This window comes from Rhinopithecus bieti, unplaced genomic scaffold (assembly GCF_001698545.2).
Source record: "Rhinopithecus bieti isolate Rb0 unplaced genomic scaffold, ASM169854v2 scaffold_4655, whole genome shotgun sequence".
Lineage (NCBI taxonomy): Eukaryota > Metazoa > Chordata > Mammalia > Primates > Cercopithecidae > Rhinopithecus > Rhinopithecus bieti.
In genome coordinates this window covers 891,998-905,211 of record NW_016804517.1, presented here as the reverse complement: position 1 = coordinate 905,211, position 13,214 = coordinate 891,998, and the positions used below count along the sequence as shown (strand labels likewise).

General features: G+C 39.0%; 1 protein-coding gene and 1 pseudogene across 6 annotated transcripts in view; one reads left to right on the top strand and one right to left on the bottom strand.

Moving 5' to 3' along the window:
• Positions 1 to 13,214, bottom strand: part of LOC108527547 (phosphatidylcholine:ceramide cholinephosphotransferase 1) — a 320,286-nt gene that overhangs the window by 94,254 nt on the left and 212,818 nt on the right. The gene's annotated exons all lie outside the window — the stretch shown is intronic.
• Positions 5,557 to 6,289, top strand: LOC108527548 (60S ribosomal protein L21-like; annotated as a pseudogene).

Here is a 13,214-nt window from a genome sequence, read left to right as displayed (position 1 = left end):
CGAGGCGGGCGGATCACGAGGTCAGGAGATCGAGACCATCCTGGCTAACACGGTGAAACCCCGTCTCTACTAAAAAAAAAAAATACAAAAAACTAGCCGGGCGATGTGGCGGCGCCTGTAGTCCCAGCTACTCGGGAGGCTGAGGCAGGAGAATGGCGTAAACCCGGGAGGCGGAGTTTGCAGTGAGCTGAGATCTGGCCACTGCACTCCAGCCTGGGTGACAGAGCGAGACTCCTTCTCAAAAAAAAAAAAAAGAAAAGAAAAGATCCTAAACCTCACCCAGAGGGAAAGTACATTTTAACTTGTCAGATTGGCAAAATGTTAAAGCTTGGTGAATGAAAAGTGTTGATGGAAGCGTGGGAAAGATAAAATCTTGTTGTGTGTGTGTGTTTTTTTTTTTTTAAAGGCCAGGCTCACAGCTGTAAACCCAGTGCTTTGAGAGTCTGATGTGGGAGAACTGCCTGAGGTCAAGAGTACGTGACCAGCTTGAGAAACATAGTGAGACCCCCATCTCTATGGAAAATACAAAAAACTAGGTGGGCATCGTGGTGCATGCGGTCCTAGCTACTTGGGAGGAGGGAGCATCGCTTGAGCCCAAGAGTTCGAGGTTGCAATGAGCTATGATTGTGCCACTGCATTGCAGTCTGGGTGAAGAGCGAGACCCTGTCTCAAAAAAACAATCAGTGACCTTTCCGGAGAAGAAACTGGTGATGCTTATCAAAATTTGAAATGTATTTTCCCACTGATGTAGCAATCCCACTCACAGGAATTTAACCTACAGGTATGTCAACAAGATATTTACACAAAAATATTTACAGAAAGGCAGACTACAATAAATCCAAGAGCTAAACACAATCCCCCCACTGGCCACTACTAAAACAGCCAGAAGAAAGGCAAAAATAAAATCAATTATTATACACCCATAAAATAAAATATTGTACCATCATTAAAGAGAATAAAGAAGATCTGTATGTGTTGACAGGAATATATCTCTAAAATAGGTAAAGTACAAAGAAAAAGCTAAGGAATGGTATGTATGTTAATTCCTTTATTAAAAAATGCAAAAAGCCAAAGCAAGATAGATGCAGATATGTGACAAAATATGTATTGTTTTTCCTGGAACAAATCACAAGAAATGTAATAACAGTGAGGGGAGCCTTTTACATCTCTTTCTAAACCATTTGATATCATTTGTATACTAACCATGTACATGCACCATTTTTACTTATTTTCATATCTTAACCATATCCTCTCTCTTACACTCTGTTCCTCAACAAAACCTGATTTAAAAAAATAAAACCAGAAAATGTAAAGCATTTATAATAAACCTCAACATCCGAAGCTCCCAAAATATATTTAACAAATCAAAGGCTTTTCAGGAGAGTTCTGACGAAGAAAAAATACAACAAAATAAGAGACTAAGTAGAGAAAAAGGGGGCAAGGCACACGGATAGATTGAGTATCAACTTGGGTACAAGGACAAGGCTGAGTATTTCTCCCTTTCTAATGTTTTAAACAAATTGAGAAATTATGCATTGCATGGTGTATCCAGCAAGAAGCCACACAAAAAATCAGCAGTTTAAAGTTGTAGAATGTGGAAAACAACTGAGAGGAAAAATCTCTGAAAAGCTCTTCTGGAAGAACTACCCCAATTCGTGAAAAACAGTAAAGAAACGCCCTCGCAAACGAAAGAAAAGTCCTACCATGTACAAATAAAATATACTAGAATGTATTATGAAACCTTTTGGCAAATATTTATAATGTTTGAGATAAAATCCCAAATTGAATTATTTCACATGCAACTATAATTCTAGGTTATGCTACATATCTTCATAGGCATTAAACAAAAGCCTGGAATGTCATTTAGCTGAAAGTCATTTTAAAAATGTGGCTGCAACTCCTTATTATCCATGTATTTATCCAAGGTTTAAGAGACAAACAGTAAAAGAAAACTAAAACACTTAATCCTCAAAAGTCCTCTAGTGATGTCACCATGAATAGCAAAGGTAATAAAACACAAAATGTGAGTATTCTAAGGAAAATGATGAAGTACTACTGGAAGGAAAACCCCACCCAAATATATATATACACATGGGCAATTACCTAGTTGAAAAAAATAATTTTAGACTCTGAGAAGAAGGGTGGTCTCGTTTTTCTCCCTGTGTCAGTTATCAATTTACCGCCTCTTAGCTACAAATTCACCATTTACAGCCTGATTTGCAAAAGGGGATCTGAGCCCTTTCAGTCTTTTCCATTTGCTAGCTGACATGATGTTTGTTAATTTTTGTCTGTAGAAAATGCTAGAGAGGCATTGTAGGAAGGAGTTTTGCTTCCTGGTCTGATCAGGAGTCACATCAGACTCCTGTCAGATGTGTAGCTTCTCCAAAGCCTGTCTCAAACAGTTTTTAGTGAAGTGCCTCCAGTAGATATTTCCCCATGAACAGCTTTCCCTGGCACCATAAAGGATGGATTTTCAGCAAGTTCTGGAAGGCAGGTTTTTAGTAAGTTGTGCTGGTGTGGCACTACAGCAACTGCTCTGCCATGCAGTGAGTCAAGGCCGTGTCCTCTCCAAAAAGGTCTGGATCTCAGCTCTGAGAGTGGGTAGGAAGTTGGTCTCTTCCTTGGGTCCTCTATCTTAGCCTTTGGAGTAGTGGATGCTCCCTATATCTGCTATTTCTATAGAGTTCTGTTTACTTCTTATTAGCCAATCTTATCATTGCTCCAATCCTTTGTTATAATTCTTTTTTTTTTTCCTTAAGAGATAGGGTCTTCCTCTATTACCCAGGCTGGAGTGCAGCGGCATGATCCTAGCTCACTTCAGCCTCGCCCCCATGGGGTCAAGGGACACTCCCACCTCAGCCTCCCAGGTAGCTAGGGCTACAGGCATGCGTCACCACACCTAGGTAATTTTTTTTTTTTTTTTTTTTTTTGTACAGACAGTGTCTTGCTATGTTGTCTAGGCCGGTCCTGAGCTCCTGGCCTCAAGTGATCTTCCTGCCTTGGCCTCCCAAAGCAGTGCTGGGATTATAGGTATGAGCTACCTCACCTGGCCCTAAAAAGTCTTAATATTAAATTTTCCTCGTTTAAACTACTATGCAGTTTCTGCTCCCAGACTGAACTGATGACACACTCCCTTTACTTACTAGCATTTCTGCAGTGGGCCCAATGGCAACGTGCATAAGTAAAAGACCAAGAATTAGCATTTTTCCAGTTCTGTCACTAGCATGGCTTAAACTATTTAACCTCTCTAGATTTGCTAAGGGATGTATCATAGAATGTGCCGATAAAAATCCAGGTGAAGAAGTGGTTAATTCTGTCTGCCTAACCTGAGAAAGGGAGAAGCCACCAGGAGCACTCCTCACCTTATTCTCTGTTGATATCTTTGATATCCTTTCTGGTCTCAGCTCCTATCCACCCCTGATCTCCAGACGGCCTCCTCCAACTGTCCCTTCAACCTGGGGTTGGTAATGACAACCTGCCATTGCATCACCTGTAAGTAACTTTACTACATTCCCCCTTCCATAAATAAGAGTGGCTTTTTTTTTTTCCTGCTAAGCTCTGACTAACCAGTTATAATAGAATGGGTGCATATACACATGCTGAAGATCCACTGTGTCTATTCTTGAAAGCCATCATGCACTGCTAGGATTCAAAGTTTAAACCTGAGGAAATCTAAAATAATATACCTTTATTTGGCCTAAAAGAGCCAGAGTCAAACCCCTGAAATATTTTGATTTATATAGGACTTGCTTGAAGATGGATCCAGTGCCTTAATACCTATTTTGTTTTAAGGCTGAACTTTTGGCTGAATCATTTTCCCTAAATTTGTATCTAAATATAAAAAAATTCATTTTAAAAAATGCTTCCTTTAGACAGTGTATAGCACAGTGCTCTCCAGTAGAGCTTTCTGAGATGATGGAAATGTTCTGGATCTGTTCTACACAATATGGTAGCCACTAGCCACATATGTAACTATTGAGCAGTTGAAATGTGTTAGGTACAACTAAGATTATTAATTTAAATATTGGCATGTAGCTACTGCCTATTGTATTGGACATCAAAGGTCTGGCATATGGTCCTCTGTAATCTGAGGAAGGCTCTAGTAACAGTTTAAAAACATTATAACTGCCAGGTACAGTGCCTCATGCCTGTAATCCCAATACTCTGGGAGGCAAAGACAGAAGGAACGATTGAGCCCAGAGACCAGCCTGGGCAATATAGTGAGACCTCATCTCTACAAAAAAAAATTTTTTTTTTTTTAATTAGCGAGGTTCCTGGCTAACACAGTGAAAGCCCGTCTCTACTAAAAATACTAAAAATTAACTGGGTGTGGTGGCACGTACTTGTAGTCCCAGCTACTCGGGAGGCTGAGGCAGGAGAATTGCTTGAACCTGGGAGGCGGAGGTTGCAGTGAGCCGAGATCACACCACTGCCCTCCAGCCTGGGTGACAGAGGGAGACTCCGTTTCAAAAAAAAAAAAAAAAAATTAGTGGGGCATGGTGGTACATGCGTGTAGTTCCAGCTACTGGGGTGCACTCAAGTATCCCAGCTACTGGGTTGCAGGGCGGTTGAGGCAGGAGAATCATTTGAGCTTGGGAGTTCATGGCTACAGTAAGCCATGATTGTACTCCAGCATGCTGACAGAGCAAGACTCCATCTCAAAACAAAACAAAACAAAATAAAAAAAAAAAAGATTTTAACAACCCCTACTCTGCTTGACCTCCCTCCCACTACTGGCTACAAACATGGACACATAACTTATTCGGATAACTTAGTTAACAAATTCTTAGGGAATAAAATCCATTCATTTTATTCATATAGATTAGGGTCCAGGCCCAGTAAGGGGAGACACTCACTTTGGAAAGAGGTAATGTTAGAATTCTTGCTTTGTTTTTCCTGTTCTTTCTGTTTTATTGATACATAATATTTGCACATATTTATGGAGTACATGTGATAGTTCTTGCATGCATAGACTGTAATGATCAACTCAAAGTATTTGAGATATCTATGACCTCTACTATTTATTTCCATGTGCTGGGAACATTTCAAGTCCTCTCACCTAGCTACTTCAAAATATACTATACATTGTTGTTAACTATAGTCACCCTACTCTGCTATCAAACATGAAAACTTACTCTAACTGGATGTTTCTGTTTTTCCTATTCTTCAATCTCTCTGGATATAATCCCATTTATTCCTTGAATTGTTTCAGTCCATTCCATACTCTCTTCCCAAGAGGATTCCTCTACAGTCTTCCCAAGACCATATGGTTTTCATACAACATATCTCTATGTACCCTGGCACTACTGAGGCTGTGACAGACATTCCTTTGAAGTAGACTGGTGATGACTAGTTTCTCCGTTACAAACATTTAATTTCTTATCTCTGACCTTTACTTGGACATAATCAAAATAAACGACACTAGGTTTCTCAATTCTCCTGAGAATTTTGCTCCCAAAAGTAAATGCTAAATATTAGCAATAGATAACTTCAGGAAGCTCATTCGATATATTAACAGGAATATAAGAATATTAAGCCTTTCGGCTGGAACCACCATCTTGCAGTAATTCGCCAAAATGACGAACACAAAGGGAAAGAGGAGAGGCACCCGATATATGTTCTCTAGGCCTTTTAGAAAACATGGAGTTGTTCCTTTGGCCATGTATATGTGAATCTATAAGAAAGGTGATATCATAGACATCAAGGGAATGGGTACTGTTCAAAAGGAATGCCCTACAAGTGTTACATGGCAAAACTGGGAGAGTCTACAATGTTACCCAGCATGCTGTTGGCATTGTTGTAAACAAACAAGGGCAAGATTCTTGCCAAGATNAGAGGAGAGGCACCCGATATATGTTCTCTAGGCCTTTTAGAAAACATGGAGTTGTTCCTTTGGCCATGTATATGTGAATCTATAAGAAAGGTGATATCATAGACATCAAGGGAATGGGTACTGTTCAAAAAGGAATGCCCTACAAGTGTTACCATGGCAAAACTGGGAGAGTCTACAATGTTACCCAGCATGCTGTTGGCATTGTTGTAAACAAACAAGGGCAAGATTCTTGCCAAGATAATTAATGTGCGTATTGAGCACAAGCACTCTAAGAGCCGAGATAGCTTCCTGAAACGTGTGAAGGAAAATGATCAGAAAAAGAAAGAAGCCAAAGAGAAAGGTACGTAGGTTTAACCGAAGCGCCAGCCTGCTCCACCCAGAGAAGCACACTTTGTGAGAACCAATGGGAAGGAGCCTGAGCTGCTGGAACCTATTCCCTAAGAATTCATGGCATAATAGGTGTTAAAAAAAAAAAAAAAAAAGACCTCTGGGCTGAAAAAAAAAAAAAAGAATATTAAAAGGACAATTATATATGAAAGTACCACAGGCTCTGGAACCCAAATGCCTAAGAAACTATATACAGCCTATTATCCTGAGAAACAAATGAAAGTATATTTCATAAGTCTGCAAGAATTTTAACAATATGAAATCATACTGAAAAATTCTGTGAAATTTTGGCTATGAAATGCTTTGGGTGAAAATTTCTGTAGTTGTTTAGTAATTTGTGCAATTTAAATGAGAATTATAGGACACACTAACCAGCGAAGTAGGAATTAGTTTACCTTGTAATTTTAACTATAACAATATACTCTAGTTTCTTTTACTTTTGTTTACATGAGTTACCCACAGAACAGAACATCACATTTCCCACATGAATAGGCACTCAATGACATTCATTTTTCTTCTCAACATTTTCTAAATTGCAATAAAAAAGATAATATTATGATGGTCATGACACTCTTGTGTTGCAAGTCAGATAGGAAAGGGCATTCAAGGTGAAGACAAGCAACCCTGGAGAAGTCAGCTGGTCCTTAAAGTGCAGTGTCATCTGGGGGGACTCACATAGTCCAAGACTGTCCTTTAGTCTTGCAAATTTATAAATACAATGATCAGCAAAGCACTCATACTGACCACACTTATGATGACATTAGCGTTAAAAACTACAGCTGAATACCTTATTGTGAGAATGTAAACCATCAGGTGGGTTGGATGCTGGCATGTCTGATGGCAGATCTCTGAAAAGCATAGTTATGTGAAGTGGCCAAATTACCATGAGAAGGATGCATAGTGGGCATGGAACAAAAATACGTTCTGTGACTTCCTGTGTGGCCTGACACTGTGCACTGTGAGGTTAAGGAGGACTCAACGGTATTCACTGATGAGGGCAAGACCAATCTCTAATTCAGATTTGGAACTTAGGCAGATTTCAAAAGCCCTCAGACAGCCCCACCATAGGGGAAGACCCACATGGAGACCTGGTAATGCCACCCTAGGGGTAAGGCACCTTCTCTGTAGCCAGGCCAAGTTGGTCTCTCAAATTCAGTCTCCCATCCCAGTCTTCAAGTTCTACTTCTCTAAATTCCTCTTCAGACAATTTCCCTCTCAGAACAACATGTTAGTTCCTTTAACCAAGTTATAGTTCTATAACCAAGTTATAATCTCTTTACTTGTTGTATGTTTGCTGTGATACATTCATTATAGGTTAGTTTAATAATTTCTTTTGGAGTAAGGTCTTTTCAAATTGAGAAGAGGGAAAGGTATATATAGTATATACACTATTACCTGAGGGCCCTCATTATATGGCATATATACCATACTCGTGGTAGAAGCCAATAATTCCAGTGAAATGAAAGCTTTGGAATTTCAAGAAGGAGGGACCTCTTAAAAAAACAAACAAACCAACAAACAAACCTATAACCACACCCTGTATTTAAAGAATTCATTGAATGTCAAGCTTAAACTCTTTAAAAAATACAAGCTAATAGAACTATGGTGTGGGTAATGAGGTATTGTTCCACTCCAACCTTGACTTAAATCTAGTCTTGCTGCCCTTTCAATGTCCAGAACATGGTTTGGAGCCCTTTTGGTGAACCCGCTTACTTCAAAGGGGGGGGCGGGGGGATCTATTTCACTCCGCGCCACAAGCACAAGTCTAGAACTTGGGATTTTGGTACCAATTACTGCAAAATTACAAGTTGATGCCCAGGAGCCTTGTAAACACACAATCAGCTTTCAAACATTTTCAGCAACACTTCCTGCAGTGCGTGGTAATTTCTAGTCTCATCCATATCTAAGAAATCAAAGTGACGGAATGCACCTAAAGTGGAGAAATTGTTTTATGGGGTCTCAAGAATTGTGGTCACTGGTTGCATCTGAAATTTTAAACTGCCTAGTCTTTCTTTTACTTTATTTATTATCAGCTTGACTTTCAGCTTAGTTTGACTATCAAACTCTCAGCTTCTGACCCCATAGAACTATGCAATTTTGTATCACCACTTCAGGATTCTCTGTTAGGATCACCAGGTTTCTTTGCCAATACTGCTTACCCAGCAACTCAGGGGCGGCTTGAGGCTTGCGGCCGTCAGAGTCTGGAACACCACCTTCTACTTCTGTACAATCAGGAAAGTTAAGTAAAATTGAAGGTTAGCTTAATGAAGGCCACTAAGCACTAGCAGGGCTTAGTCTGTGTTAGTTTTCTCAGAAGTATGTTTTCATCTGTGCACCAGTCACATTTCACATGCCCCTTATGCTGGAACTGCTGTGCTCCCATGGGCAGTCACCACCCAAGAGGGATGAGCTAGCTGTGAATTCTCCCAATGATGTGAGGGGACAGATTTCCTTCTAGACACCCAGAGAGAGGCAAGCTGCTGGGGGCACTCACTCCACTAGAAGGTTCAAGTCACATGTTTATGTGAGGTTTACACAATTCAATGCAATAGAGACACTGAGAAAGAAAATCAAGATCCAACACTTTTCAAAAAAATTGCTAACTTCAATTCTCCAACCTGAAAAAGTGCCTTTTCCTAAGCCATGGAACTTTTCATTGCTGGACCCCTTACTGCCATCTCCCTGGAAAATTAACAGAACTGCAAAACAGTCTGCCATTATAAGGTAGACAGCAGATGGATTGTGAATACTCTGAAATCTTCCCATCCAATCCCTATCACCTACAAAAATTCACACCATTAAGTCAAATACATACAATGCCAGTTGCTCTTACAGATAAGCTATACACCGCTATAGCTTGCTTGATACACAAGTGGAAGTGACAGAAAAAGTGATCACATGAAAGTTTTATCTTTTTAGGCAAGGCTGACAAGGTATAAGAAATCACTAAGATGACAAAACTGACACATTTGCACATACATTTGCTAGGTGTGCTGCTTACACCTTAAGGCATGGAAAGACATATTTAAGAGACATAATATCAAGAGTAAGATGAAAAAATAGAATTACACTGCTTAAGAACAAACATTACATGTTTTTATAGTGGAACAATTCATAAATGCAGAAGTTATATTATTGGCTAATTCCAGACTGATAAGAAATAGATGACTCTTGTTTTCCATACAACTTATGCCTCCCTCTAATAAGTGCTTCTCACTTTAGTGCATATTCTTCATTCCCTACAAGGCCAAAGTGGTATCTGTAAAGACATTTACTTCTCCTAAGATTTATCACTTTTGGAAAACAAGAACCCTTTTAATATTTTAACTATTAAAAAATCTAATTTCCTTATATATTCTCCTTCCAAATCTTACATTTTAAAAAGCACCAGTCAATTCTATTAACCTGGAAAATGTAAATTAAAAAAACAAAAGTTATCTCTTGCGACTGTGCCTAAGGACTGTGCTACATAATTCACATGTATATCTTGTTTATTTCTCTAAGCCCTATGAAATAGAGATTTGGTTTTCACAGATAAAGAAACTTGCCCCAAATCACACAGCAAGTTAAACTGGCAGGGCTGAGATTCCAGCAAAGGTTTATCTGACTCTCAAACCATTATAATATATTCCTCCAGGAAACAAAGCAAATATTTCACTGTGCTGCTGATAAAATGTACACACTTGCAGATTTCAGCATACATTAACTCTCAAAGGCCTTTTATAAACATACTGTTAAAGCTACTTGGTGATTTCATTAAAGCAAAGATTGGCATTCAAATGTCACAAACAGAAATACATACATTGAACTTGTAAGCCAGGATTTCTCAACCATAACACTACTGACATTTTGGACAAGATAATTCTTTGCTGTGAGGCCTCTGTCCTGTGCATTGTAGGATGTTTAGCAGTATCCATGGCAGTATCCACTAAGTGCCACTAGCACACCTTCTCACCCCCAGCTGTGACAATCAAAAACATGTCCAAATATACCAAGTTTTCCCTGGGGGGTTAAAATTGCACCCTGCAGAGAACCATTGAGTTAAGCTAATTGCCCATAACAACTGGTTAAAGACCGTACTGATCTGATTTGGACTGGAGATAAGAAAGAGCTCTCCTAAAACCTAGTTTAGTGAAGATTTCTCATACACCATGCTATAGCTCCTTAACAGAAAGCACTTATTAAACTGGACAAAATGTACAGACTTCAAAATGTGACCATCTCTCTTTTACCACATTGGTAAAAGTAAATATAAAGTACCATTTCTCAGCTTAAAAGTTTTTAATTTTTAATTTTTTTTCTGTGGACCTCATCTGACTGAAAGTCTCTCAGCTTTTACACTAAGGTGAAGATGCCTATTGTTTTTGGACCACTGTTCAAATAACAGTTACTAGACACTCTCCAAACCCTAATTACAGCCAGGCATAGTGGTTCACACCCTGTAATCCCAGCACTTTGAGAGGCTGAGGTAGAAGGATCGCTTGAGTCCGGAAGTTTGAGTTCGAGACCAAACTAGGCAACATAGTGAGATCCTGTCTCTGCAAAATATTAAAAAATTAGCCAGGCATGGTGGCACACCTGTAGTCTCAGCTACTCAGCAGGCTGAGGTGGGAAGACCGCTTGAGGTTGCAGTGAGTCGAGATCATGATGCTGCACTCCAGCCTGGGCAACAGAGCAAGACTCTGTCTCAAAAAACAACAACTAACCTATTTACCACATTCTGGATATGTGTTTAAACACAAACCCAGAAATGTGCATAATATTGCCTGAAATAGTAGTAGTGACAGTAGTAAAAACAGCAGCAACAACAAAAGACTAGCAGCTAATACATACAATTTACTATCCGATTCTGCTTTAAGCACTTTACATGGATTATATAATTTAATCCTTCAACTTCTTCAACAGCCCTCTAAGGTAGGTACTATTACTATTATTCGTATTTTATGAATGAAGAAATAGAGGCATAAAGAGTTCAAATAACTTTCCCAGGGTCTGGTTTTGGAATCTCTATTTGTAACCACTATCTACAAAGAACGATGCAATTATCATCTCCTTGGTTCCAAATACTCTATCTCTTGTACTGGGTGAAGTTTTTCCCACCAGCTGTATCATATGCCTTTGTCAAGGCACACTATTGACACCTTGCTCAAGTCTGACATTATGCCACTGATCATCCCTCTTTAGGGACAAGACATAAACTCATTCACCTATACTGCTATCCAATTCATATTTTTCCGTCTTGAGTAAAGAATACACATACCAGATTATTAAATGTTCTGATAAAGCAGACATTGCATATCTATGGCAATGCCCTGATATACTACTTGTCCAGTAACATTATTAAAAAACAAACGAGGTTAATTGGACATAAATAATTCTTAGCAAACATACGCTACACACTGATCATCACTTTTATTTTTGTGACCATTCTTTTAAAAAATGTGATCTACAATTCTGCTAGACACCAACATAAGCCATGAATGTAAAGTTTTCAGAATTTGCCATTTCTCCATTTTTGAAAATGGACTCTCTGGCATGCTTCCTCCCTCCATGATTTCTCCAAGATTTTTCCAAGTGGTTTTATCATCACACTGGCATGTTCTTTCAACATGCTCATGAATTCAGGTCACTTAAAGCAGTTAGGATTTAGAGTGGTTTAAGGAAGTGGGTAGGTGTTCTGTGTCAAATAGATGTTGCAGGTGATGAGGTGGGGCTGTGAGCAATGCCTAGTCCTGGAATAGATGCTGTATTTCATGGTCTTCGATGAAGGTGGCATTGTTCTCTTGTATGATGACATGCCAACAGATACTCCGACAGATGGACTCTCTCAGAATTGGATGTTCCGATCAGACACGCTGAGACTTTCTCACCTCCACATAACTAGTTTTAGCGCTCACAGTGTGCCTTTCATGAACTCACCATTCTTAAACAATTCAATGCTAATCTAGGTGCTAACATAAATTTTAAAATATTTCAGTTAGCATATAAAATACTGCAGGTATGCACTCACACTCAGGGGATTCAACTAGAGAAAGCCTGAGTTGCACATGTGAGGCGCAGGAGGAAAATGCACACCCTGAACTAAAAGGTCTTCAGAAAAAAAGTAGAAGAAAGTTAGCGGAGGTCAGCAACACAAAGGCGGCCACTTGCATTAACGAGCTCATCAACAGTAGGACTTTCTCAGTTAATATTTGAAAGCCCTAAGCTTCTAGAATAAATGTGTAATTCCTTGAACTTTGATAATTTGGCGCTGGGGCAATGAGGCGCTTTTAAATCACTTAAAAATCTGCTTTGAACCAAGAACCTCCTCTGGATCATTTCAAACAGAAAAATCAACACCATTTTAGGAGCAATTGGAGTCACATAGGAAAAATAACCAACCTTAAATGCTAACTTCCAACATAAACTAAATTAACTAGCTGTGAAATTTGGAGCAGGTAATACAACCTTACTGAGCCTGTTCTTCAACTATAAAACAGGGATAATAATACCTCCAGTTCTTAGGTCTATTGTGAAAACTAAATGAAGTAATGTACACAAAGCATCTCAGTACCCGATAAAAGAGATCCTTAAATATTCAGCCTTTATACAACTATTAGGTGAAACTAATAAAATTCCAAATTTAATAATCTCTTTGGATTTTAGCCAGCTTAGAGATATAACAAAATATTATTCCATTCTCACCACCTGAGGGGGCCTTTCCAACTGCCTCAGTGGACTTGAGAACAGTGGACTTAGGCCATTTCTCCCAAGATTACAGGCTGTTTCTCAAAGAGGATTCTACGCTGTTATCTTTCACACAGAGGCATTTGATCAGTTCAACTCAGAGCAAAAGAGACTTAACAATTAGCCTATGAGCTTGAAAATAGTGTTACTAGGAGCTCATAGGGCAATTTAAAGTTTCTAACAAATTATTTTAATCATTCCATTTAGAAGTTGTTTCTTTCCAGGGAAGTTTCCTTTATAGACCTAAAAAAAAAAAAAAAAAAAAAAA